The 24191-nt window shown below is 36.3% G+C and overlaps 1 protein-coding gene and 1 long non-coding RNA gene across 6 annotated transcripts in view; one reads left to right on the top strand and one right to left on the bottom strand.

Annotated features, from left to right (window-relative positions):
• LOC150092644 (potassium voltage-gated channel protein Shaker-like) overlaps positions 1 to 24191 on the top strand; it is a 709278-nt gene that overhangs the window by 172220 nt on the left and 512867 nt on the right. The window lies entirely within an intron of this gene.
• Positions 1 to 24191, bottom strand: part of LOC150092645 (uncharacterized) — a 405687-nt gene that overhangs the window by 244717 nt on the left and 136779 nt on the right. The window contains exon 2 of the long non-coding RNA XR_016550501.1: positions 6986 to 7060. This is a non-coding gene — a long non-coding RNA (uncharacterized LOC150092645). The remainder of the gene's footprint in view (positions 1 to 6985; positions 7061 to 24191) is intronic.

Below are 24191 nucleotides of genomic sequence, written 5' to 3'. Positions count from 1 at the left end.
AGTTCATATGTAGATTCGAAATACGAACGCATTAGTGGAATGCTTAAAGCTCTGCCAACTAAATATAATAAACAAACAAGACTACAACAAGTCGATAAAGTTAGTGTCGTCTTTAAGTCGGATATAAGACTTTTAGTATTACGTAAGAGATTTTCAATAACTCTTTCTCTGGAACGAAATTTATTTGCTCTCTAAAATAAAGCGTATCTTCCAGTTGTGCTTTTCTCGCCATTTTTCTCAGAATGAGTCGAGTTACAGAATAATATGTTACGGGATTACCCCCGCAACAAAGGATGAAACTACTTGAAACCTTCAAAGAGGTTTCCAATTTCAAATAAAATTTTGTTTTATTAAAGTCATAAAATTTCACTTTATGGCATTTCTGGCTTGCAACCAATCTAGCATCCACTCATTTTCCAGATAGCGATTGTCTTTTTCTGACGTACACAGGAATTTATTTCGAAACACATCCGGTTGTCATGACAATCAGCACTTAGGCACAATGTGTGAGCAAAGAGAACAACTTGGCCGTTGAAAGATTGTATTTGTTTTTTATTCTTTAGTTTTTCGTTGATGTTTTTCAGTGTAATCAAAAGGCAATCTTTTGTTCACTTTTAGAAATGGTGCTCCTTATCTTTTCTAACCTAATCAGCAAAATCACAGGTGTTTTTAGCGTCTTATAAAAGAGAAAGAAAACGAGGTTGCAAACTATCTTTGTTATTTGACAACCCGTTTTCCACTGACTGCATCCACTGTTGCTATTTCTTTTGAAAAGCAACAGAAGTAAACCGTTTTGTGACAAAATTGCTTTGACTCTTTTGTGAAATACGACGTGATTAAAATGTCCCTGTATATGTAGGGATTTTTTTAAACAGAAATAGTTCAATTTTTCTAACTTATCATTAACTCTGTTTAGATACAGAATGGTTAAAGAAAAGCAAGATGAGAAAGATTAAAGAGACAAAAAAAAACAGGAGTAATAAATAAAAATAAAATATTAGAATATTCTTTTATTTTATAGCTGATTTTCTCTGTCGCCATCTCATACTGCGTTTATATATTTTCTTAAAACCAAACCGTGCGAGGACCACACTTTAGAATAAAATTGTCTAAACTATTTTATTATCTGTTTAGTGTTAATGTTCCAAGATTTGGAATAACCCTTTATATTCTTCTCGTAGGTAATACATCCCCAGATTTTAACCATTAAAATTATCAATAGTTGGCTTTTCGTCTGTGATGGGCAGTTTGTTTTAATTGCTCAGCATTGCGTCTTAGCTTCATTACAATAATATCACCTGAAGGGAGAAGGAAAGCTGTATTAAGGGTATTCATGGGTAATAAATATTACGCAATAGGATATTTCATAATGTTTAGTTGAGCGCGTATCATTTACATTCAACTAGCAGTACGAGAAACTTCCCAGTTTTGATCTTACACATGTATCCTCTCTCGTGCAACCTTAATCTGGTCGGAGACAAAATAAACAAACAAATATTTACATATTTTTTAAATTAGTTATTGTTTTCCCATATTCTATTGATAAAATTACTTAAATTTTACGTTGCGCTTCTATTTAGAAATGTTTCCACACAACCGCTTCTATAGTGATTATTTATTTCATAGTTTTCAATAAGTCATAATAAAATAGTATTAAAATAAATAATTTATTGTGTGTTTATTAGTAGATAACAGTACAGTAAAGCAAAAGTCAAAACGTTTGATTACATTTTCATTTTAAAGAATTTCTGGACTGCTAATTATGGTTATAATTCGCTGCTGTAATTGCTTTTTTTTCCTGTTGAACAACTTGGCTATTGATCGTAAGTGAGTGTGCAGATAGCAGAAGAAATTAGTCAAGTATTGCACATAATTCCTAAGGCTGACTTTATCGCACATAACTTTAAGGAAAATAATTACTTCTTTATTATTTGCATTATCTTTATTGTATTATCATACTACCCGTACAGTTGCAATCCCTGTAGAGTTTGTCCTATCTAAATTAGATCCACATCACCCTGCAGTGATTGGCCTTACATACCATCATCATACAAGAAACTTTATGGTTTCCATTACAGGGGTCTAAATAGATTGAAGCATTTGTTGCTCTTACCAAAACAAGCTAGTAAAGCTATCGTTTATTAATGATATCTGAAATGTACCACATAGATAAAATGATGAAGGGGAAAAGATACGGTGACAGAATGCATAGGATTTTTTGCTCCAGCAGTTGGAATAATCGAAAGATTAGTTAAAAAAAAGACGATAACTTACAAAGAAGGAAAAGTTTGGATAAGAAAAATATCCTTATCCTATAAGGAAAATATTTTATCCTTATATTTGGATAAATATATATATATATATATATATATATATATATATATATATATATATATATAAAGTTGGATGGGACTATCTTTGCAATTTAGATAATGTACATGCGTGACATCTTCGGAGAATTCTGTTACCTGAATATGAGCAAATGGATTCTTTTGTTATTCCAAGGCACTTCTAGGCGATGTGTAACAGATGTATGGAAGAGACATGCAAGGACACATTACAGCAAAGCAGGATGAGAAAGAATGAGGCCTCGTCTGTCATTTGTTAATGTTGATATGCCGAAAAAAAAAACATCATTTGCGTGTAGATTTTGACATAAGTCGTTCACTGAATGTAATTTCAATCTCATAGTGGTTTTTATTTTTGTGACAAATTAAAAATATCGAAGGACCTATGATTTAACAATATCTGAATTGAATTTCTTAATTGGAAATATTTCTGTAAGAAAGAGCGAAGGGAATTTTGATGCGTGTGTGTGTGTGTGTAAAAGTACAACTTGGTGGTTGGGAACTCCAAATATTCTTACAAGAAACCAGAAAAGTATTACTAAGACAACTTATTTTCTGAGCAATTTATCAGAAGACATTTTTATCCTACACAGAAGTCAGAGCCAATATTTTCCCACCCAAATGCTGTCTTGGTTTTGACGTCAATGAGAGGCAAAACGTTGGCTGGTTTATCTGCATTGTCACAAAACAGAATTAAATTACTTCCATTCTTTCTGGACTTGCATATTTTGCCGATTATTTCGACCAGTGCATCTCTGCGTTATATGTTTTGTTCGAAAGACGACATTTCCATTCCAAAAAGACAAACTATACGCAATTCGCCTTCTGTTTCGCCTTGTTATTGTCTGTACTTGGATTCATGCCAACGTCTCTCTCTTTGTGTTTTTTTCTCAATGGTTGTGTTATCCCTAAAACCCATTCTCCGTCTTTCTTGGGATGTATTCTCATATGCACGTCCTTCTCCTACAATCTATCACTTCACAGATTTCTTAATTATTCTTCGAAACAAACAAACCAAAACCAATCGATTATCAACTCAGCCGCTAAGCCTAAGACATTTCGTACAATTTTCACGTGGATTACCTTCATACAAAAAGTCTATTTGCATTAATTCCTTTTGCTCACAATCCGAGATTCTTTTTAACAGCTAGGCAGTCACGTGCTAAGTCACGGCAGTGTTAAGGGTTTAGAGTACCTCCTACCTTTGAACGAGAGCACAACATACACGCTCGTGCGTACGACAGACGTTGTATAGATGCTTAATAATAATAATAATAAAAAAATATTATGCTATGCAGTGACATTCAGAATAACATTTAAATCAATGAGTAGAATCATTTGCAAAATCTAACATGAATTCGCATAAAATCTCTGTTTTTTTTTTAATACACGTAAAATGTCAGTGAAAAGCTTAATACTTGGACTACAACAATGAAATTGCAACTCACTGTTCGGTGCGCCCCCTACCTGTGAAATTCGCATCAAATGCAATTACCCATGATAAAATTATCTGCTGCCAATCCGCGATAATATAAAATCCTTTCAAAAGTTTGAATTGAGAATTAAATTAGGCATACAGCATAACTGAAAGTTGTATTTTTTCATTTTCTTTCTTTTCATCTGAATGTGGGGGAAAAAATCCAATAAAGAGCAATACTCGTTCAATAAAACTCCCAGTCGAATGAATGACAATTAGTAGCCTAATTTTTCTTTTTCATCCATTGGACAGAATCTATTTCAATTTAGCGATACAGATGGGCTGGCGTTTGTTAAATTGCAATCTCCTGTTTTAATTGCGAAGCTGAAATCTTCATACAAACTTTATTTTTATTAATTTTTTTTTTTTTTTTTTGAAAGGATTTTGGAGCGACGACATAAAAATATATTTAGGGTAAGGATCCTAGATGATATAACTCTTGTTTTATAATCTATTCATGGCATAGATTGCACATAAAAGAATATCCACACTTTTCCTTGTTTCCGCAGACAGCTCAATGCGAGTTGGATCATTCGTCAAATTTCAAACAAAATAAAGGGGAGGACTAAATTAAAGGAAGGAGCTTTTTTTTTTAAATAATGCACTGTAAACTGGTTTTGGATTTCTTCCTAGGATTTACGAAGAAAACAGGTTGCAATGGTTAGACGACCAACACGTTACAAAACCAAGCATGCAAAACACAAAACGTTACTGTCTATAAGGGTGAAGCAAAATGCTTTTATAATCCCTGCTATCTGATAAAGTTGCTGTGAAGGGGAAAGTTTATGAGCTAAGTGCTCTGCCCGAGTTGGTGCGAGTTATAGATCCTCATTAGGAATTAGGATGGCCTTAGGTCTCCTATATTTGGGGAAATCCGATTCATCATAGTTTGTTGCTTCTTTGGATGTGAAGACGATGTTGAGAAGACCTTTACTGCTAAAGATTGCAGGAAAGAGTAGATATAAGGGATATTTGTGTCCGATGAAGTTGAACATTTCTGATATACCATGGCCCATTTAAAATCATGCATATGCATTTGTTTTGCACTCTCTGCAGTTTAAGGATATTTGTACTTGAAGTGTAGCTCCAGGCGTGGGACGCATAAGTAATAATGGGACGAATCATCGACTGGTAGAGGAGCAGTTTGATTTGGTATCTAGTTTACTATTCCTATTGATAAGAGGGTAGAGCTATACTATGTCTTTTGATGCCTTTGTACATGAGGCTTTTGTATGTGGACTGAAGGTTAGTTTTCTGTCCAGCAGTACACCGAGATATTTGGCTTCTGCTTTCCAGGGAATTTTGATATTAAATAAGAAGATGTCTTCTTTAGGAGATATTGAGTTTTTAGTGAAGAGCATGGCGATACTCTTCTGAGGGTTTATTTGCAATCCCCAATTAGAGTGCCTCTAATTTCAGCAGGTTTTCTTGTAGTTTCTTGGTGATAAGATGCGGTTTAAGAGATCTGGCTAGTACAGCTGTGTCGTCAACATAGAGGAATGACATTGGATTATGCGGTATGTCTGCCATGTAAATCGACAAAAGTCTCAGTGTCAGAAGGGACCCTTGAGGCACTCCGGCCAAGATTCGTCGCCGGGTAGATAATATATCATTTAGTTTGACTTGCATTTGTCTGCCATAAAGAAATGACTTTATAATAAGGTGGACCAGATCCAGTGGAATGCCGGCTAAAATTAGCCTGTATAGCAGTCCAAAGTGCCATAGTTTGTCGAATGCCTTTTCTAAGTCAAGAAAAACTGCTCCGGGGTATTGGGGCCAATTGTAGATTGTGGTAATGAACTCAATTAGTAAAACTAAGCATGCTGATGTTTCTGATTATTTTCAAATATGAGATGAATTAACATTGTTGGGTGTGGGAATATTGTTCTGCTTATTGAAGACCTGAATTAACTTGAAAAAGTTTTATCTTTGATTTCTAGAGAAGAGTTTTGGATTATGTAAAAATAAATAAAGAAGTACAAAAACATCTATAAAGTGGAAAACGTCCTGAGCTCAACTGCACTATAGATTTACTGTGCTCTAGCTTCACAACCGTTTCTGAATGGGAGACATAAAAAATTAAGAAGCTGCCTGCGTTTTATTTGCAAGAATGTCTTCTTATTTTTTTTATCTGTAAAAAAGAGGTGGCAGTCGCGGGTTGGAGTAAGGATGCTTTTCCTTATTTGAGCCAACACTCCTTTTCGAAGTGTCTGGGAAAAATGAACACCAAACATTAGATTCACATTCCAGGCACTTCTGTGTTGCTCACGGTGGACGTTTTACGGAAGCGATTCAGTTAAGAGTGTCGGCGTGATAACCTACGATGTGATACTGCAACAGTCGGAGGCACGGTTTCAAGAAATGGGAATGCAACATTTATGCTGGTTGGTGGGTACAGGGTCCGCATCTGAAACCGAAGAGCACTTTGTAACGAGTTTAAAATGTATCAAGGACGAGATCAGCATTACTGGAAGCGACTGCCATTTTGGTGGAGGTCTATTTATTTGTTTCCGTATACTCGTACAGAAATATGAAAAATATATGTCGATTTGCTCTATTTTATTAGGAGGACAAAATTTGCGTACCGATTCTAACCACTAAAATCGCTTAACTGTTAATCGGGTTTTAAACGTGTTAATCATGTGACCGAAGGCGCATTTCTATTTATAGGTATGTGAATGTTTTATTAGGAAAGAAGTGAGGTTTTTCTAATGAAAAAATGAGCCTTCTTTTCTCTCTCTCTCTCTTCACACACACACACACGCACACTGCAATCAATCACCATTAAACAGCATGCGACAAAGATGGAGAAAAGTGCAAAATTACTGTTATCTGATACTCGGATAGATATCACTATTGAATTATTGTTATTCAATTATCTTTAACGTTCCCCCGACCCCACTGCTGTACTCCAATCAATATTCACCAGTCTATATTATTGCTACCGCAATCAAGTATTCGAAATTTCCTTAAACTCCTTGCATCAGAATTTGCGAGAAAGACAAAAAAAAAAAAAATAATAATAAAGTAGACATCTCTCAATAATAGTAATAACAAATATAAAACTTAATCGTAGAACACCTGAGGTATGAAGATCACAATTTTTCAGGGAACATGGCTGCGTTAAGACTCGAACGAAAAAAAAAAGATTTTATCTTACCTGGAGTGATGAGTGATTATCTTGAGTCTGCGCAAGTGAAGAGGTATAACACACACTCGCTGGATTTGCCATGGCCTAAATATTTAAATTCATTAATAAGCGCAATCTTCCAAACCAAACATAATAATATTTTTAATTACTCTTAAGATTGTTTATGTACCTTGAAAAGATACGATAATTGACTGTTAATAAAAATCTCGTAACTAAATTAAGCAGTATTAAAATGCTGTTTCGCTGCCTTATGTGCAAAATGTACACACGGCATTGTTTTGCCATAATAACTCCCCGGTTATATAAATTGGCCAATGAAGTTGAGAGTGATCTCGCTCTAAAGTATTTCCAGAGACCTAAGAATAAATCTTTAACTCACAGCAGCAGACAGCCCGGACTTTTATTATCGCAGCGAGTCATTATTACACGAACTAATGCCGTAGCACTCCGAACAAGCACGGCTCAGTGCTAAGTTAATTGCAGCTAATTATTTTATGGCACCTTACCTTAATCACGTGATAAAAAGGGATTTAAAATACTCGGGATACGCCTGTAGGAAATTTTGGGATACGTTCCAAAATGCTAGCGAAATAGCGAAATTAAAGCGAAATAGCATATAAACTGACGAGTCTAACTAAATAATCCTTACACTAAAAAAAAAAAAAATACTACAATTAAATGCAATAATTGTAGAATTAATTATTGCAATCAACATTCAGCATTGTTAACTGCCGGATGTGCTGAATCATTTATATTCACAATTTAACAATACAATGAGCAAAAAGTATTTAATTCTTATGTCTTCTGTTGCACGCGTCGCATATGGAAAAACGTGAATCGAAGTAGAACGATGATGCTGGGAGATAATCTGGTTCAGAAAGAATGACTTCATTTATACAGTCAGAAGAGGTCAGGTTATCGCATTAACACACCATTGCATTGCCAAATAACACGAGGCTGATAATGGATGGGGAGAGATACAATTAAGTCTGCAGGGTTTTGAGTTAGTTACTAAGAAGAGCTAATATCTGCTTGGAAATTTTTATATCTGAGTTAACTAAGATATACAGTGGCGGCTCGTGGCTTGAAATCGTGGGGGTGCTGCAACTTTCGAAATATACATACACGCTGTCAGTATAATGTACACGTTTTTGGATAAAATATCAAAATTATGGTAAAAATTAAAAAAAAATTAAACATGAAAAAATATTGTTTATTATCGATAGAATTATACAGTTTAGTATAATTCAAAACTACTTAAAAATAAAATCCATTCCTTTAATTGTAATTAAAGGAATGGATTTACCATTTTTGGCCATTACAATTAAATCCTTTAATTGTAATGTCCAAATATTTAAAGAGACGGAGTAAACACGCTAAGCACTACGAACACTCTACTACTGGCGCAAACTGCATATAAACAACAGTGGAACTGCGCGACGGACAGTGTCACATTACGCTAATAGCTCGCATCTCACTATGACGTGCATATGTTTGCTCGTCATAGTGAGATGCGAGCAATATGACACTGTGGTAAACACATAGCTGCTGGAGTCCTTCGCCGTCCTAAGTGCTACAAGATGAATGAATTTTTATTATTTTTTATACAGAATAAGAGAATTGTAGAGGATTGTTGATGATAAAATTAAACATTACAAGTAAATATAAATAAATTAATATATTTATGTATCGAGAAAAATTGGGGGTGCTGCAGTTCTGCAATGCCTATGAAGGAGCCGCCCCTGAAGATAGTGCGTGCGTGTGTGTGTGTGTGTGCGCGCGCGCGCAACGTTTAATCTTGCTTTCGGCAACATTTTTATTTTATTTTATTAGAAAATGAAGAATCTTTTTCTAGATGTTGCTACTGATTAAACAAGTTTGTTTGAATCATGCTCACCGTTGCAAACAACCGTAAAAACACGTCTTATTGACACTTCTAGTACGTTAGCAAGAAAAGGCGTTGAGCAGTTTTAATTTGTTAATTTAGTTGCATACTTTAATGTATAAAAATTGTCATGGAAATAAACCCTCTCAATATCTTTGGACTTGCACCTTGACCTTTACGAAAAAAAGGTCAAGGCGCAAATTAGCTCTAATCGCATTCTTAGCGAATAAGATTAGATCTCTTCTTAATTCGTCCTTTTAAGCTAAATCTTCTCTAATCCAGACGCAGTTTTCACCATAGTTGCGTTAGGAGGATTTTCTTGTTATTTTTGTCGCTTTTCCGTACTAAGGCCGAGCCGTTGCGCGTTCCGACAGCTTAATAAATTACTTTCTAATTAAAAGTAAGAGCCCGCTCTCGCCTTTGACGTTCTGTCGCAAGTAGGACAAAAGACGACGGGACAATCTGGGGAGTAATTAGTCTCGGTGACGCTTAGCAGGTAAATGGACGGTCTGTTCGTATTATCTCGATGCCTTTTGCAGGAACGCAAATTCCTTAATTTGACTGGATTAAAGACTTCGTTGCAAGTAGATTCAGTGGCGGGGTAGGTTAATCATTGACGACAGGGGCTCCCTGGTGGTGAATTGGATTGAATTAATTGATCAGAAAGAGATACGCGAGCCCCATCTGCTTTCTTCAATGAAAAATATTCCCTTCAGGAAAATAAAATACCTACAATTAGTTCACAGATATAAAAGAAGACAGAAATGAAAATTAAGTCCTCGTTAATAAACTTGATATATTTACTTAGAAGTGAAGTATTTTTTTAAAAAAAAAACAAGCACACGACTTTATTAACTTGGTCTTAGCATCAACACTTTTCGAATAAAAGAAACATTTGCAGTTTTGTAAAAGAAAAATAAACATCCAATTATTCGCTAGAATAAAAAAAAGCAAAATAGCAGCATAAACTTTAGGGTAATTCATTGTTGAAAACAACTGGAGGCTATCTCAATTGTTTAACCTGATTTGTTGCAAATGGACAATTATTGAAATCAAGTTTAAGAACAGTAAGTAGATAACTTGATTGTTGAAACTGATTTAACCAATGTAATGGATTAACAGTTAAAATTGAGTTTAACAGCAATTAAGCTAACTCGGTTATTGAAATTTGTTGAGGTAAGAAACATCGATGTCATTATTTTAGTTTAATAGCTAAATAAATTTAACAAAAAACAAATGCAAAACACAGAATGACAATCAGTTTACTGTCCTTATCCTTATAAGGACTGGCGTAAAGGGGCGAAGGCAAGAATGCTTTTCATCTTCCTCGTTATCTGTAGAAAACAGTGTAGGGTTAAGGTGTTATTGAGCTATTAAAGCTCTGATCATGGCAGGAGGGTAACAGCAATAGCCGAGCCTCACTTACTACTTCATTGGCTACAGCATTACTATACATTATTACCCTCCAAGGGTATTTATTAATCACCGCATCTCACGGTCGATTCAACTTTATCAATTTACCGATCTTTTTTGTTTACTTTTATATGATTTTAAACATATCAATAAAAGGTGTTTAATAAAAAAATATTACATTATTCTATTTTCTTTAATTTAAATGATAAATAACAGTAATTTTATTCCTTTTTTAAATATTTCTATTTTTTTATAAAATATATTTCCACTAAGTAATTTTTTTAGAGATGCGAATGATGTCATATACTTTGTTACCCGGCTCTTCTCTGTATTCTCTCTTTTCGTTCATCTTACCAAGTTCCGCAAAGCAAGATAGTTTTCCTTCCATCCATCTTCGCCACCCTCTGGGAATCAAATCCTACTGATTACGGCATCGTGTCGGGTTGTTAATCATTTGTCTGGTTTACATCACGGTAGCCGTTGGCTTTCTCAATTCATGTCATTTGCTTTGAATTCGAAACTAGGCGTTTCACTTTCGCTTCCGGTACATTTGACCTTAGTTCTGCGCAAACCATTAATAAAAATTCTGGTTTTTCGCAATATTTTCTAACCCTTTGGAGAGTCATCAGGATTTTTAGTTTCCTTATTTTTTTCGTAAGGAAAAAAATCACCAAGATTATCGTTTGTCATACAGCATCCCTCAAGGGTGACATTTCTTCCAGATGCTGTTAATACTTGGATTGTAAATAAAAAAAAGAATGTTAACAGTATATTTTTCTGTTATACTCAACATTCGTAGGTTGCGATATATGTCATGTATATAGCTAGGCCTAGATCAAATTCGTTTTTATATTTAAAAATATATTTATCTTGGAAAAAACTAATTTGTTGTTCTGCACTGATATCGGGGAACCACAAAAGTCATTTGCATTTGCTCGCTAGTATTTAGGATCATTCTGAATGCTGGTGTAGCTGGAGGAGAGTAACAACTCTGCTGTCTTCAACTATAGGATGTTGATTCAAATTCAGCACTGAGCTTGGATGTTTGTGAATGACTTGATCGCTGAGAGTGAGACCAACCACTTATTGGTAGTCGAAGCCACCGTAGACTCTCCAGTAAGGAAGAAAAATCCGGGTTTTTGCAACAGGAAAAAAAAAAGCTATTTAGCACGAGACGATAAGTTGGCTTTAGATGAAAAACCTATACAAACGTTCTCCTCTGCTAAATCCGATTCGAATCCAGTTCTTTCCAATAACAGTAGCGTGTGTTGTTTCGCCTGCACGGACTCTTCGTGACAGTTGCTGGACACACACACACACACACACACACACACACACACACACACACACACACACACACACACACACACACACACACACACACACACACACACACACACAACAATGAGCCGAGCGTACGTATGAAGAATACACGTTCGTAAAAAAGTTAGGGGCGTTCTTACATTGTCTTTATTTGATCCTGGAACTAGAGGAATGACCCCGCCTATACATAAATGAGTAACTTGAGAAATGAACGAATATTTCCTAGAGACGATTGCTTTCGATTTCGAAAATAAGTAACAAAAGAAACTCCCCCCCCCCCCCCCCGCCATATCCACACGTTGTCGCATGGATTTTGGCCATGCAGTGAAAGCCAGAAAAAAAAATAAATAAAGACTCGTTAAGCCTAATTTATTAGCTATTATCGCTTCGAAGTAGTTTATTCGGAAGAGTGAAAGAATAAGTTAAAACATAACATTCACAAGTGATGATCGCCTTTATATACGATTTAAAGGACACTTAAAATTTTTAAATAAATAAAATTATAAAAATAAATAAACTTAACGAAATTATAGTCAATGAATATTGAAATTATGTAAAAAGTGAGAAATAAAAAAGATTCAGTGAGCTTCTAAAGCGCGTGATTTCATGCTTCAGTACATTTTCAGATCAGTAAAGAGAGTGAGTGTGGTTGATCGAGTGGACACCGGCTCCACTGTCTATCAATAGATTTCCACAATGAATCGGTTACCGCCTTGCCTTATTGGAGGTTTGAAGTGGCTTGAAAAATTTCCATATTTGGTCTGTAAAACATGGTTTCCGGATGCACGTTACTGATGGACTTCCAAGTTATAGCCTTTCATCTGGTACATGAAGACCTTTAAGCATCTAACTTTTTTATTTAATCATTATTCAAAAAGAAGGTTTTGCAATTCTCATTGTTAATAATGAATTAATAATTAAAATAAAATGAATAATAGAGTAATATGACATTATACGTAGACGCTTGTAGAATTCGTTGTTCGGTTAAGAAGATAAATGCATTTTCCAATCTGTTGGCCATTCATAATTCAGCTTTAAACCATTGCCAGCTAACAAATGTCATTAACCCCCGGGGCTTCTTTCGTTACTAGCGGAGGGCATCGCACCATTAGCTAGGTTCAGGAAAACATATGGTCGATATAAGGGGATTTTCGAATATCCATTGATCAGCGATATTTCTCTGCTTGTTAGTGACGTGCCAGTCGCTTTGTAGTTTAACGGATTTAATTGTCTAACCGGTTTAAAGAGGGATTAAACTACACCGTGCAGCATACTGATGACATTTTTATGTCAGTTACGCCCGCGAAAGTTGTAAATTCATTTTGAAAGGAGATTAATGTCTTTGGTCTATAGCTAAACGACTTCACACTGTTTGAAAGCTGTCTGAATGGTAATCTCACAACTTTTAGGTGTGAGATTACTCCCCCCCCCACACACACAACATCCAATGGCAATCCATTCCAATCATGCACCACTCTATGAGAGAAAACTCTAGCCCTCACGCCCTTCTTAGTGTTATTCATTCTCAGCTTCAAATGATGCCCTCTCGTCCTTTCCCCACCCTCCATAAATTGAAAAATTCCATCCATTGAAATCCTGTATGACCCTTTCAGAAGTTTGTAAGTCTCAATCATATTACTCCTCTTTCTTCTGTTTGCTAGTGTCTGTAGTCTACAAATTCTCAATTTGTCTTCATAATCAGTATTTCCCAATCCTGATATCATTTTTAACACTCTCCTTTGTACTCTCTCCAATATATCAGTATCACAACAGAGACCACACCTTTGTGCTCAAGTAGTCCAAGTGAGATCTTACCAAGGCCTTGTAAAGTGAATATAAAGTGAATGTAAACTCAAAAGATAATTGCGTTTCAGCATTGCAATTATCTTTTGAGTTGTATTTGCAATCTTTGGTACAATGGCCCTGAACTTCAACTTCCTATCTACTAAAATTCAAAGATCCCTAGCCGCATCAGTTTCTTCTAGCATAATCCCATCAATATAATACGACACTGGATATCTAATCACGCCAAAGTGCCTGACTTTACATTTACTGACATTGAACTGACATCCATTTTCCCATGCCCACAATACCAGCCTATTCAAATCATGCAAGTCCTGCATATCAGCAGCATTCCTGATTACCCTATTTATCATTGCATCATCAGCAAATAGCTGTATGTTACCTGTCAAATTCTTCCCATTATCATTAATGTACAGATTGAATAACAGTGGACCAAGGACTGATCCTTGTGGTACGTACACCGCTTGTTGTTATTATTATTTTATTAATCTTTGTACTGGTTATGGGCAGTACTAATCAGACATCTCGTCCAAACGCGATATAGGCCTAAGCCTTTACAAGTGTTTTACCCTGATGCCTGTTCTAATTATCATTGTAGTCATTCTCTGGTGGCAATGCCATGCCACCAGTGTGTCCTGTAGGACTCTCAAGGAAAGAACTTTTATATCCTTCTGCATAAGCCCAAGCTGTTTTAAGTCCTTATAACTATCTGCGCTCCTTACGCCATGTAAAGAAATGGTGGCGCATTTAAACCTCGGAGTTGCCCGATGCTCTTCCCGCATCTTACTAACTAGATTTTGGTTATTCTTATAATTATGACTATAGACTAGTGGGGCCCTGTTCGCAACCACCTGGGCATCAACTACCCAAACGTCACCACCTCTTATAATCACTAAATCTGGCTTACGCAAACCGGCGGAGGTCCTATAACGTGGTTCCACCGTGCTCTTCCAACCTCTGTTCTTAAAGCGGTTGTTCAGGATGGAGACCACGGCGTCATGCCTCCGCACGCGGATCTCATGGGTGCGGAAGCAACACTGGGCTATAAAAGCCCTACAGTTTAAGTCGTCACTATCCTATCGGGCTCGAGTGGGCAGGTCATTGATTCTCGCGCTGATAAGGTCAATATACTCTTAAATCTTGCAGGCTCACATCCCCGATATTTGTCAGTCAGCCATCCTCTTATCCACGATGAGGTTATGACGTTATAAATTTGGCATTCGGGAAAATAATCCCAATTTGGTTGTGCCAGGGGACGCTCAAAAAAAGGACTAGAAAAGGATCTTCTAGTCGGCGACTAGAATTAAAGGTTTATCGGTGTTTTTTTATTTTTTTATTATCGGTGTTTGTTGTGACGGTCTGACATTAAAGAAACATATTCAGGGTTTAATAAAAATGCGTGTGGTTTATCAATGCATTCATCTGTTTGCGACATTAAAGTGGGCAGGGCCAACTCCTTTCACTTGCACATCGAGCCAGGATGCACTTTCTGAAAGCTATCGAAATCTCATTACAAATATCAGCTCCATCTTATTCTTGATACTCGGGAAGTTTCTTTTTGCTCTGCATGTCAGTACGCCATCAACAAACAAATCAACAGCACTCCTTGCCTGTGATAGGTTACGACTGAATTTCAGTAGTTTGCTTATCTCTTTTCCTTCTTTCATAAGTTAAATATTTGCATTTTTCGATCTTATTCTGCTTATCATGTGAGCAGGATGAAGTCTAGTATTAGACCAAAGTCTAATCTTCAACTAATTAATTTATTAATCATATAAATGGGCATATTTTTAGAGCTGTATTATACGCGGTTTCACAGACTATGCGTCTGTTTTCCCTTGAGTCTCATTCCTCTTTATTATTATTTTTTTTTTTAGCGGAAAGGTTAAGATCCAATTTTTAATCACATATTTCTCAATCCCCCACATATAACTGACTGAGCACTCCTATGAGGTTGTGGTTTTTCTTGTGAAGGAACTGAAACTGGCAGAAAGGGTATTAGGAATCTCTCGAAGACAAGTTTAAATAATGTGTGTGTTATAATCCATGGAGTCATTTCCGACTCCTGGCGACTCCACGAACATACACTTTCCATTCCGATCTGTCCCTGACCCTGTCTTTCAGAACCTCCAAGCGCACTCCAGTTGCTTCTTTAACTCCATCTACCCATCTAATTCTTGGTCTTCTTCTTCTCCTCCTGATTCCATCAACTTTAGCAACCATCATCATCTTCTCCAGACTGTCATTTGCTCGCATAATATGTCCGAAGTATGACAATTTGTTGCTTGATGATCATAGCTTCGAGGGAGAAATATGGCTTTATTCTGTCTATCACTTATTTATTGGTTTGCTTTGCAGTCCATGGTATTCTTGGTAAGCGTCTCCAAACCCATAATTCAAATGCATCTATCTCCGTCTTTCACTCTTTCTCAGGGTCCAACTTTCACATCCATACAGTACCACAGGGAATACCATTGCTTTCACGAATCTGATTTTTTTTGCGAGGCTAATATATTTATCTTTAAAGATATTGCTTAAATTTGTCATTGCTTTTTTTCCGAGTAATAATAATCTAACTTCTTCGGTACAATAACCATCTTTATCAATTCGGGATCCTAGGAGCACAAAATTGTTAACTACCATTTTCTCCGCATCTACTTCAAAATCATTAAGTTCACATGTTGCCATAACTTTTGTCTTTTTGAGGTTAAATTTAAGACTATTTAGCAGATTCGTCTTTAACTTTAATAATAAGTTCCTCCAGATCTTCTTTGCATTCTGCTAGCAAGGTGGTATCATCTGCATACCTCCAATTATTAATATTTCTTCCACCAATTTTGATTTTAACTGAAGACTCCTCCAGCCTGCCATTCTTAAAATGTGTTCGCTGTACAATTTAAAGCTTTCACCAGAATGGTTTTACTAAAAAAATATTTGGATAAATTCAATCCTATTATGACAACACATACAATAAATATACAATAATTCTGTAGTGAATAATAATAAAAAAGGCTGTGTTATCAGCATGTTCCGTGTGTGTATGTGTGGACAATGTAATCAACGCAAATTAGGACGATTCAATGTTTTACCGTCTTAGATTCGTTTTCGTTTTTTTTTTTTTTATATGTCCTTAAGTAACTGAAAACGAAACTGGATGACTTTTATTGAAATTCATTTCTTATTTTCAATCCTTAAAAATATCTCGGGCCATTCTTCCAACTTTTGTTTTAATCAGACTGTGCAGGGGCAATGATTGCACAGTTTAGAGGTCATTTAATAAAAATTTGGGATTCAAGATGGGATGGATCCTAGGAGGTGCCAATGCAGTGATCCAGTTTGTTTCAAGATTAGGCAAAAACAAATTATATTGACAGTACCCAAGCTAAAATCTGCTCAAACTGTTCCGGATTCATTGATAATAACTGACATCACTGTAAAAGAAAGCTAAAAAAAAAGTGTATGCGTGTGTGTGTTATTTTTAATGACAAATTGTTTCGATCCTTGTTTTATTTTTCTGGAGCGATAAGGAGAGAATAAGACAAGACAACAATAAGGAAGACCATCTCTTAGATGTAAGCACAGCAAAAGACATTTTGGCAAATGTCCAGCATCATTTGAAACTGCCTGGTTTCTTTGCCTTATTAAATTTTCAGCCTTCTTTATGCTACTGCAATATCACCAAGTACAAACCCTGATTTACATTTTCAGGATTATGATAGTATTTCACAATAGATTGAACCAGCATGTTCTAGACGACAAGCGTGCGTCGATTCATAAACATCCTCTTCTTATGCCTTGTTTAAACGACATCGGTTGAAATTTAGAACTAAAACTCGATATAGAAATAAAAGACGGCGAATAGCGCATGTTAGTTTTTATAATAAACCAGTGGTTTGCGCATGCGTTTATTATATTGGCAATTAGCATGAATCATGTGATCAAAGGTAGCGTATTTATTGCTTTGTACCAAAAAAAAAAAAAAAAAAAAAAAATCAAGTCTTAATTTTTTTTTTTTTTTTTTTTTTTTTTTACACGACGATTACCACGAGTGGATCATTCTCAAAGATTTTCCACAAATTTTCCATGAATTTCTGCGAATAATATAATAATTATACAAATATAGCGATGTTTAAACAACTCTATTTAGAATTATATTTTTCATAGTGGACATTGAATGATGAAAAATCCTTGATAGCTATTGAAAACTGAATAAAATATAAATCATAGCCATATTCAGTTTTGCGGAGTCGATAAAATTTTCTCGATTGTGTTTCGTGTAACTTTCTGTTTATATAAATGCATTCATTTAAAAATTGCCTAGTTGTCCACTAGATGGTGCTACTTTTCACACTGTATACTGTCACTTAGAGAGTTTCGAATCAAACGGAAATGCCTGTTTGTTTGCTTGCCTATAAATTCGAACCATTGACATTATCCATTTATCCATTAATATTGCTATTTGAACGAAAAAAAATTGAAGTAATCTCCTCTGCATGTTCTCTTTTGTACATAATGTGACTTAATGTTTGACTTAATATGGATATGCAGTAGTTGGCAAAGCACACGGACTAGTTAAAGAAATGTAGACAACTTATAAATATCATTTGTGCTTTTCAAAACTTTAGGTTTAAAAATTGTCTCTAATTTTTTAGTAAAATTAAAAAAAATTCTTTTAAGAAAAGCTACGCCTTCTTTTGCAGTATTTGGATTGGATTTATATTCGAAAATCAGATGTATTACAGTGAGAAAAAGAATTTTGCTAATGGATATACTATTTTAATTTTTAAAAAGAAAACATGGTAACATTAATGACCTGGGCAATAATATGTAGTTTATCTATTTGACTATCGAAGTAGCATTTTTAAATAACGCTTCCTTAAATATATTAAAATTTTTATTATAAAATGTTGCTATTTTAAAGTTTTGTAGTTTAAAATGATTATTTTTTATTAATTTTATAAAATAAATTAAAAAAACATAAACATTTAAAACACCTTCTAGAATTTTGAATAATTTACAAATAAGAATATGAAACAGAGTTTTGCATTTTCACTTTTCTATACATGTAAGAAAAGTACATGTGTGATTTTACATTGTTTCACGAGATGGTTTTTTGTTTTCTTTGAGTCGTTAGAGGTTTCAAGCGATTTGTGATGATTTTTTCCCCCTTCATTTCGGTAATAATAATCTACAGGTTAAGTGAGCAGGCGTAGTACAGACTTTTGTCGTATCTGTATGTTTCGTTTTCTGTAAGACATTCAGTGCCGTGCATCCAACAATTAGCTTTTTTTCCATGGTGTTCTTTCAGCCTCCAAGTTTTCAAAGTCCCATTTGTCATTTAAGGGTTTCTGTACCTATCAAGACTACAGCGTCACTCTGGATGATAAATTGCCTTCGACGTAAGCGAAAAACATTCTCTGGTCAACACCGGCTCGTCTCTTTAGATGATAAGATTGAGAGGGCAGAAGTGTATGTGTGTGTGGTGCTTCCCCGGCGAAAGAAGTCAATACATCATTCTAGATGGGCTTGAAATTCCCAAACAATCTGGAAATAAATATGCACAACTTTACGCCTACATGCATAAAAGATCACTAACCACTCTATTTGCATATAATATGTCTAAAAATTTTCCATATCCACTCGGCCAACCAGGCCTGCATTAAAACAAAACTAACAGAAGCAAACATTTAAACTTTTCTCGCACCTTTAACTCTGCATTGCGCCCAGAAGTATTTTGAGTTAATTAATTTACCAGCTCATGCATCAGTTAGAAAACCAAACGCTATGATTATATCCTGGGTTTTATGGAAATCTTCGACGAACGATTGCAATTGAGTTCCTCACTAAATGATTTTGGAGTTTCTTTTAACTTTTGGGTTGGTCTAAGTCAACTTTCTAGACAGATGTAAACTAAAGTTTACGACCTTCGAGACAGTGCACGAAGAGTCAGAGAACTTTTTGGACTGACATACTATCTAATTGACAAAAATTGAAATATGTTGGGGGGGGGCAGCAAACATGGGCATCATCATTACGAAGATCGGCATCCTAAGAATGTGCAGAAAATTTCCGTAAGCAAAAGTTAAAATGGGAAAAGAATAACGATCCGAATCCGCGATGATATACAGAAGATACGTCATATTAAGAAAACGCAAATTAAAGCTCGTCTTCATGATACATCTCCGTAGGAAACGGTCGTTTGGAAATCTCAACTCTTACAATGAAGGCCGTTAGAGATTATTTCGAATTAAACATAATATGCAATGTGTAACATGGAAATGTTTCTTTCATTTAAAGCTGTATTTAAACGGATGTCTTCAGGACCGGGAGGGTTTTGACAACCTTGGGAAAGATCCTTTGTTTCGTACAGTGTAGCTAGAGCTTTTGCCACCCGGGGCGATCCCTGAGTTTGGCGCCCCTCTCAATACACACCAAAAATACTACAAAAAGTCAAAACGACGTATAAGGAAATAAATTAAACCACTATGTTTATTATTGAAGTAAAACTCTAATTCCAGCATTCTAAAATGTTATTTTTCTTGCTTTTCTGTTAGCAAAAGCGTCGATGACATTGGCGAAGTCTCTTTCATAGTAATGTAGGTAATTCTTAATCAAATTTTATTTAGAAAAACTCCTCTAACAACTAGCAACACTTACAGGAATTGGGAGGAAAATTCGCAGTCGGATTACAATATTTGGAAATGAGTTCTCGAGACTGTATTTTAGAATTAATTGTGAAAGTTCAAAAAGGTTTAAAGTGTCGCCCGGGGGGAACCTCCCCCTCCGCCCCTCCCTAGATACGCCTCTGGTTTCTTTATAACGGAAAAAGTTTTAATCACGCTAAGTTTCAGTGGAGCTAAGTTAGCCCGAGATAGCAGGATTTTCTTTCACAAAAGAAACAAGCTGCTCTTTCTCTTTCTCTCTCTTTCTCTCTCTCTCACGAGTTAATGAAATTTTGGAGTTTTAAAAATGTTTATAAATATTATTTAAGTATTTTTAATATTTCTGAGATCATGTAATTATTTTGAAACTCGGTTTTAAACACCCTTTCTTCTTTCAAATGGAATTTAAATAATTACAGAAATAATTGCTTAGGTGATTTTGGGTAGGAATCAATGGACCGTGAGATGCGGTAATTGATTCATTCAATCCAACAATACCCTTGGAGGGTAACGGACAGCAATGCTGTAGCTAATGAAGCTCTAACTGAGGCTCGGCTATTGCTGTTGTTACCCTCCTGCCATGATCAGAGCTTTAATAATAGCTCAATAACCTTATCCCTACAATGTCCACTACAGATAACGGGGAATATGAAAAGCATTCTTGCTTCGCCCCTTTAAGCCAGTCCTTATAAGGACTATAAGGTGATTTTGTGAGAGTTGGAAAAAGTCCTTTTTAGGACTTCCAGGGTACCAATTAACAATGCTGAACCGAGGAAGTAAACTGAGGTTCGGCTGTTGCTGTTATCCTGGGTGTGAGTTTTTGAGTTCGCTCCCTTAGGGTTTTTGCCTTAAGGGAGCACCTTGAGTCTCCGGGGAAGGTGTTCTCCCGCACGGCCCGCTGAGGGGTTCTTGTCGGTGAATTATTTTCCTCTGAATTTGAGCGGTTCTGCTCAGTAGTCGGGGTGCTAGGACGGGGCGGCCGTCAACCATGAGTGGAACCAACGCTGAGACATGGACGGTCTTTCGCCCACTATGAAGTGGCCTAGAGATCGTCCGATTTTTTGAGATTTTACCCTTTACTTACTAATCAGGGTAACAATTAGCAATGCTGAATCAAGGAAGTTAACTGAGGTTCGGCTGTTGCTGTTATCCTGGGCGATGAGTTTTTGAGTTTGCTCTCTTAGGGTTTTTGTCTTAAGGGAGCAATTTGTGTCTCCGGGGAAGGTGGTCTCCGCACGGCCCGCTGAGGAGTTCTTGTCGGTGAATTATTTTCCTCGGAATTTGAGCGGTCCTGCTCAGTCGGGGTGCTAGGACGGGGAGCCCGTCTCTGAGTGGAACCAACGCTGAGATATGGACGGTCTTTCGCCCACTATGGAGTGGCCTAGAGATCGTCCGATTTTTTGAGATTTTACCCTTTACTTACTAATCAGGGTAACAATTAGCAATGCTGAATCAAGGAAGTTAACTGAGGTTCGGCTGTTGCTGTTATCCTGGGCGATGAGTTTTTGAGTTTGCTCTCTTAGGGTTTTTGTCTTAAGGGAGCAATTTGTGTCTCCGGGGAAGGTGGTCTCCGCACGGCCCGCTGAGGAGTTCTTGTCGGTGAATTATTTTCCTCGGAATTTGAGCGGTCCTGCTCAGTCGGGGTGCTAGGACGGGGAGCCCGTCTCTGAGTGGAACCAACGCTGAGATATGGACGGTCTTTCGCCCACTATGGAGTGGCCTAGAGATCGTCCGATTTTTTGAGATTTTACCCTTTACTTACTAATCAGGGTAACAAATGGCAATGCTGTAGCCAATGAAGTTTTAACTGAGGCTCCGCTATTGCCGTTACCCAGCCATGACTAGAGCTTTTAGCTCAATAACCCTCCATCCACACAGATTTACGTCATTCAAATGACGAGATAAAGAGTCAAGGACTCAGTCCATCGCCCAGTTCTTTTAAGAACTTAAGATGATTTTGTGATTGATTCATTCAATCCAATACCCTTGAAGGGTAATGGATGGCAATGCTGTAGCCAATGAAGTTCTAACTGAGGCTCGGCTATTGCTGTTACCTTCCTGCCATAATCAGAGCTTTAATAGCTCAATACCACCTTATCCCTATACTGTCCTCTACAGATAGCGGGGAAGATGAAACGCATTCTTGCTTCGTCCCTTTAAGCCAGTCCTTATAAGGACTTTAGATGATTTTGGTCTTTTTTTATGTGACTCCCACTTATGAAAGGTCGGGTGGACTAAGATTTTAGTTTTTATTATATTTATTTATTGTTTTTAATTTTTTGCATAATTTGGAAACCCTGATGAAATTCATCTCCCATCTAAAGGCAGACCCAAACATTTTATACTTACGGCTGAATTCCAACTCTCATCCTTTTCCCTTGACCGGTCTCTCGAAATGAAAGGATAACGTATGTTTTTGGGGAAATATGGGGAAGAATTACTTCCCTTTTCCAGTTCTGGAAGTTATTTGCCTTGGCAAGTCTTTCTATAAAATCTTCATACTTCTTGTAAAGTGAAGATTAGTTCGATATTGAGTTGAAGGACTTGTTTCCCTGGTAAAAAAAGCTATTGAATTTGAAGAATGAAGCGTTATTGGACTATATACAGAGCATGAAAAACATGCAGTTTTTTATTCCGGAAACTTCAGCAAAATCTACTACAAAACACACACGAATGCGTACAAATAAATACAATTACTAGTTAGAATTAGGAACATCATAAAATTACTTTAATTACGGAATTATGAAAGATGAGAATCAATGCCTACCATTTCCATAAAAAAAAATAAAAAAGTGTGCTAGTACTTCCTTATCATTAATGTTTATTATCGGTTAGTGCTGTCCCCTAGCGGAAATTTCATGAGTAGCCATAATGAACATCAGTAATAAACAGGCAATAAAGTGTGAATTATACACTTTCCCATTTTATGTTCTTTAACACCAAATTAATTACCGTAAGTGAAATTCCTCTATAAATGTTAGCAATTCAGACTGTGTGGTCCTTTCGTGATCCAGTACACTGTTAACCAAATATCATTTCTTCTTATCTTTGTTATTCCCCCCACCCCCTTACGCCACTGTGAATGAAATCTTAACTTAGAATGTCTTCTGCATGTTCGTTCTTTCATGGAAACTGATACTGGGTCGCATTATATAGCCAATAACTTCGCTCGATGTAATGGAATAATTATAATAATCCTGTGAGTCACTTGTTCTCTCAAAGCTACATCATACAAACTACTCCGATGCATGAAGAGTTTTAGGAAATCTGATTTCATTTAAATAGCTTAGTACATTTTGCATCTTCTAAGTGTGGAATAATTTGCTGATTTCGACACTCAGTAACAAATTAAGATCACTATTGTGGTGAGTCTCCTCTCCACTTATTGCCCGTCAATGAGTGGAATCACTGCCCTCCTCGAGTGAATCAGGTCAGGAGTGATGAGTTTAACGATCCTTTTAGGTCACTCCGTGAGATTTAGAGCGATCTTGTAGACCACTCAAGGTGTTTGGGGGAGGTACACCCGCACTTTAACAGTATCTGCCCCTTTTAAAGCCACGAACCCTTCAAGACCATCGACTAAGACCGATTAGGATTGTGAAGAAAGTCCTTTTTAGGACTTCCAGAGTAACAAATGGCAATGCTGTAGCCAATGAAGTTCTGAGGCTGGGCTATTGCCGTTACCCAGCCATGACTAGAGCTTTTTAGTTAAATAAAACTCCATCCACACAGATTTTCTTCATTCAGATTACGGGATAAAGAGTCAAGGACTCAGTCCATCGCCCAGTTCTTTTAAGAACTTTAAGAACCATCGACTAAGCTAAGTAGGGTTATCTCATAGATGGAATGAAAACCATTTACCACTTAATACTTGAAATAAAAGTGTTTTAATTTCAGGAAAGTGTCGGAAATATCTTGCGTGCTCCATCCTGTTACGATTGCATTCCTTTCACAGCGCTATGTAAACTACCTGCAGTGACAGAGCTTCAAATACAAGCGTTGGATGTTGTGCATGATGGATGATGACTCATGCCAAGGATCGCTTCTTATAATTATGCGTTTAATTAATTAAAATCATAATTATTTCTCCCATCCCATTAATATCTGATCTGAAGAATGTAAGCCTCAA

This window comes from Typopeltis vanoorti, chromosome 25, assembly GCF_054136105.1.
Source record: "Typopeltis vanoorti isolate ZY-2024b chromosome 25, IOZ_Tvanoo_1.0, whole genome shotgun sequence".
NCBI lineage: Eukaryota > Metazoa > Arthropoda > Arachnida > Uropygi > Thelyphonidae > Typopeltis > Typopeltis vanoorti.
This window is presented reverse-complemented; position numbering and strand designations above follow the sequence as displayed.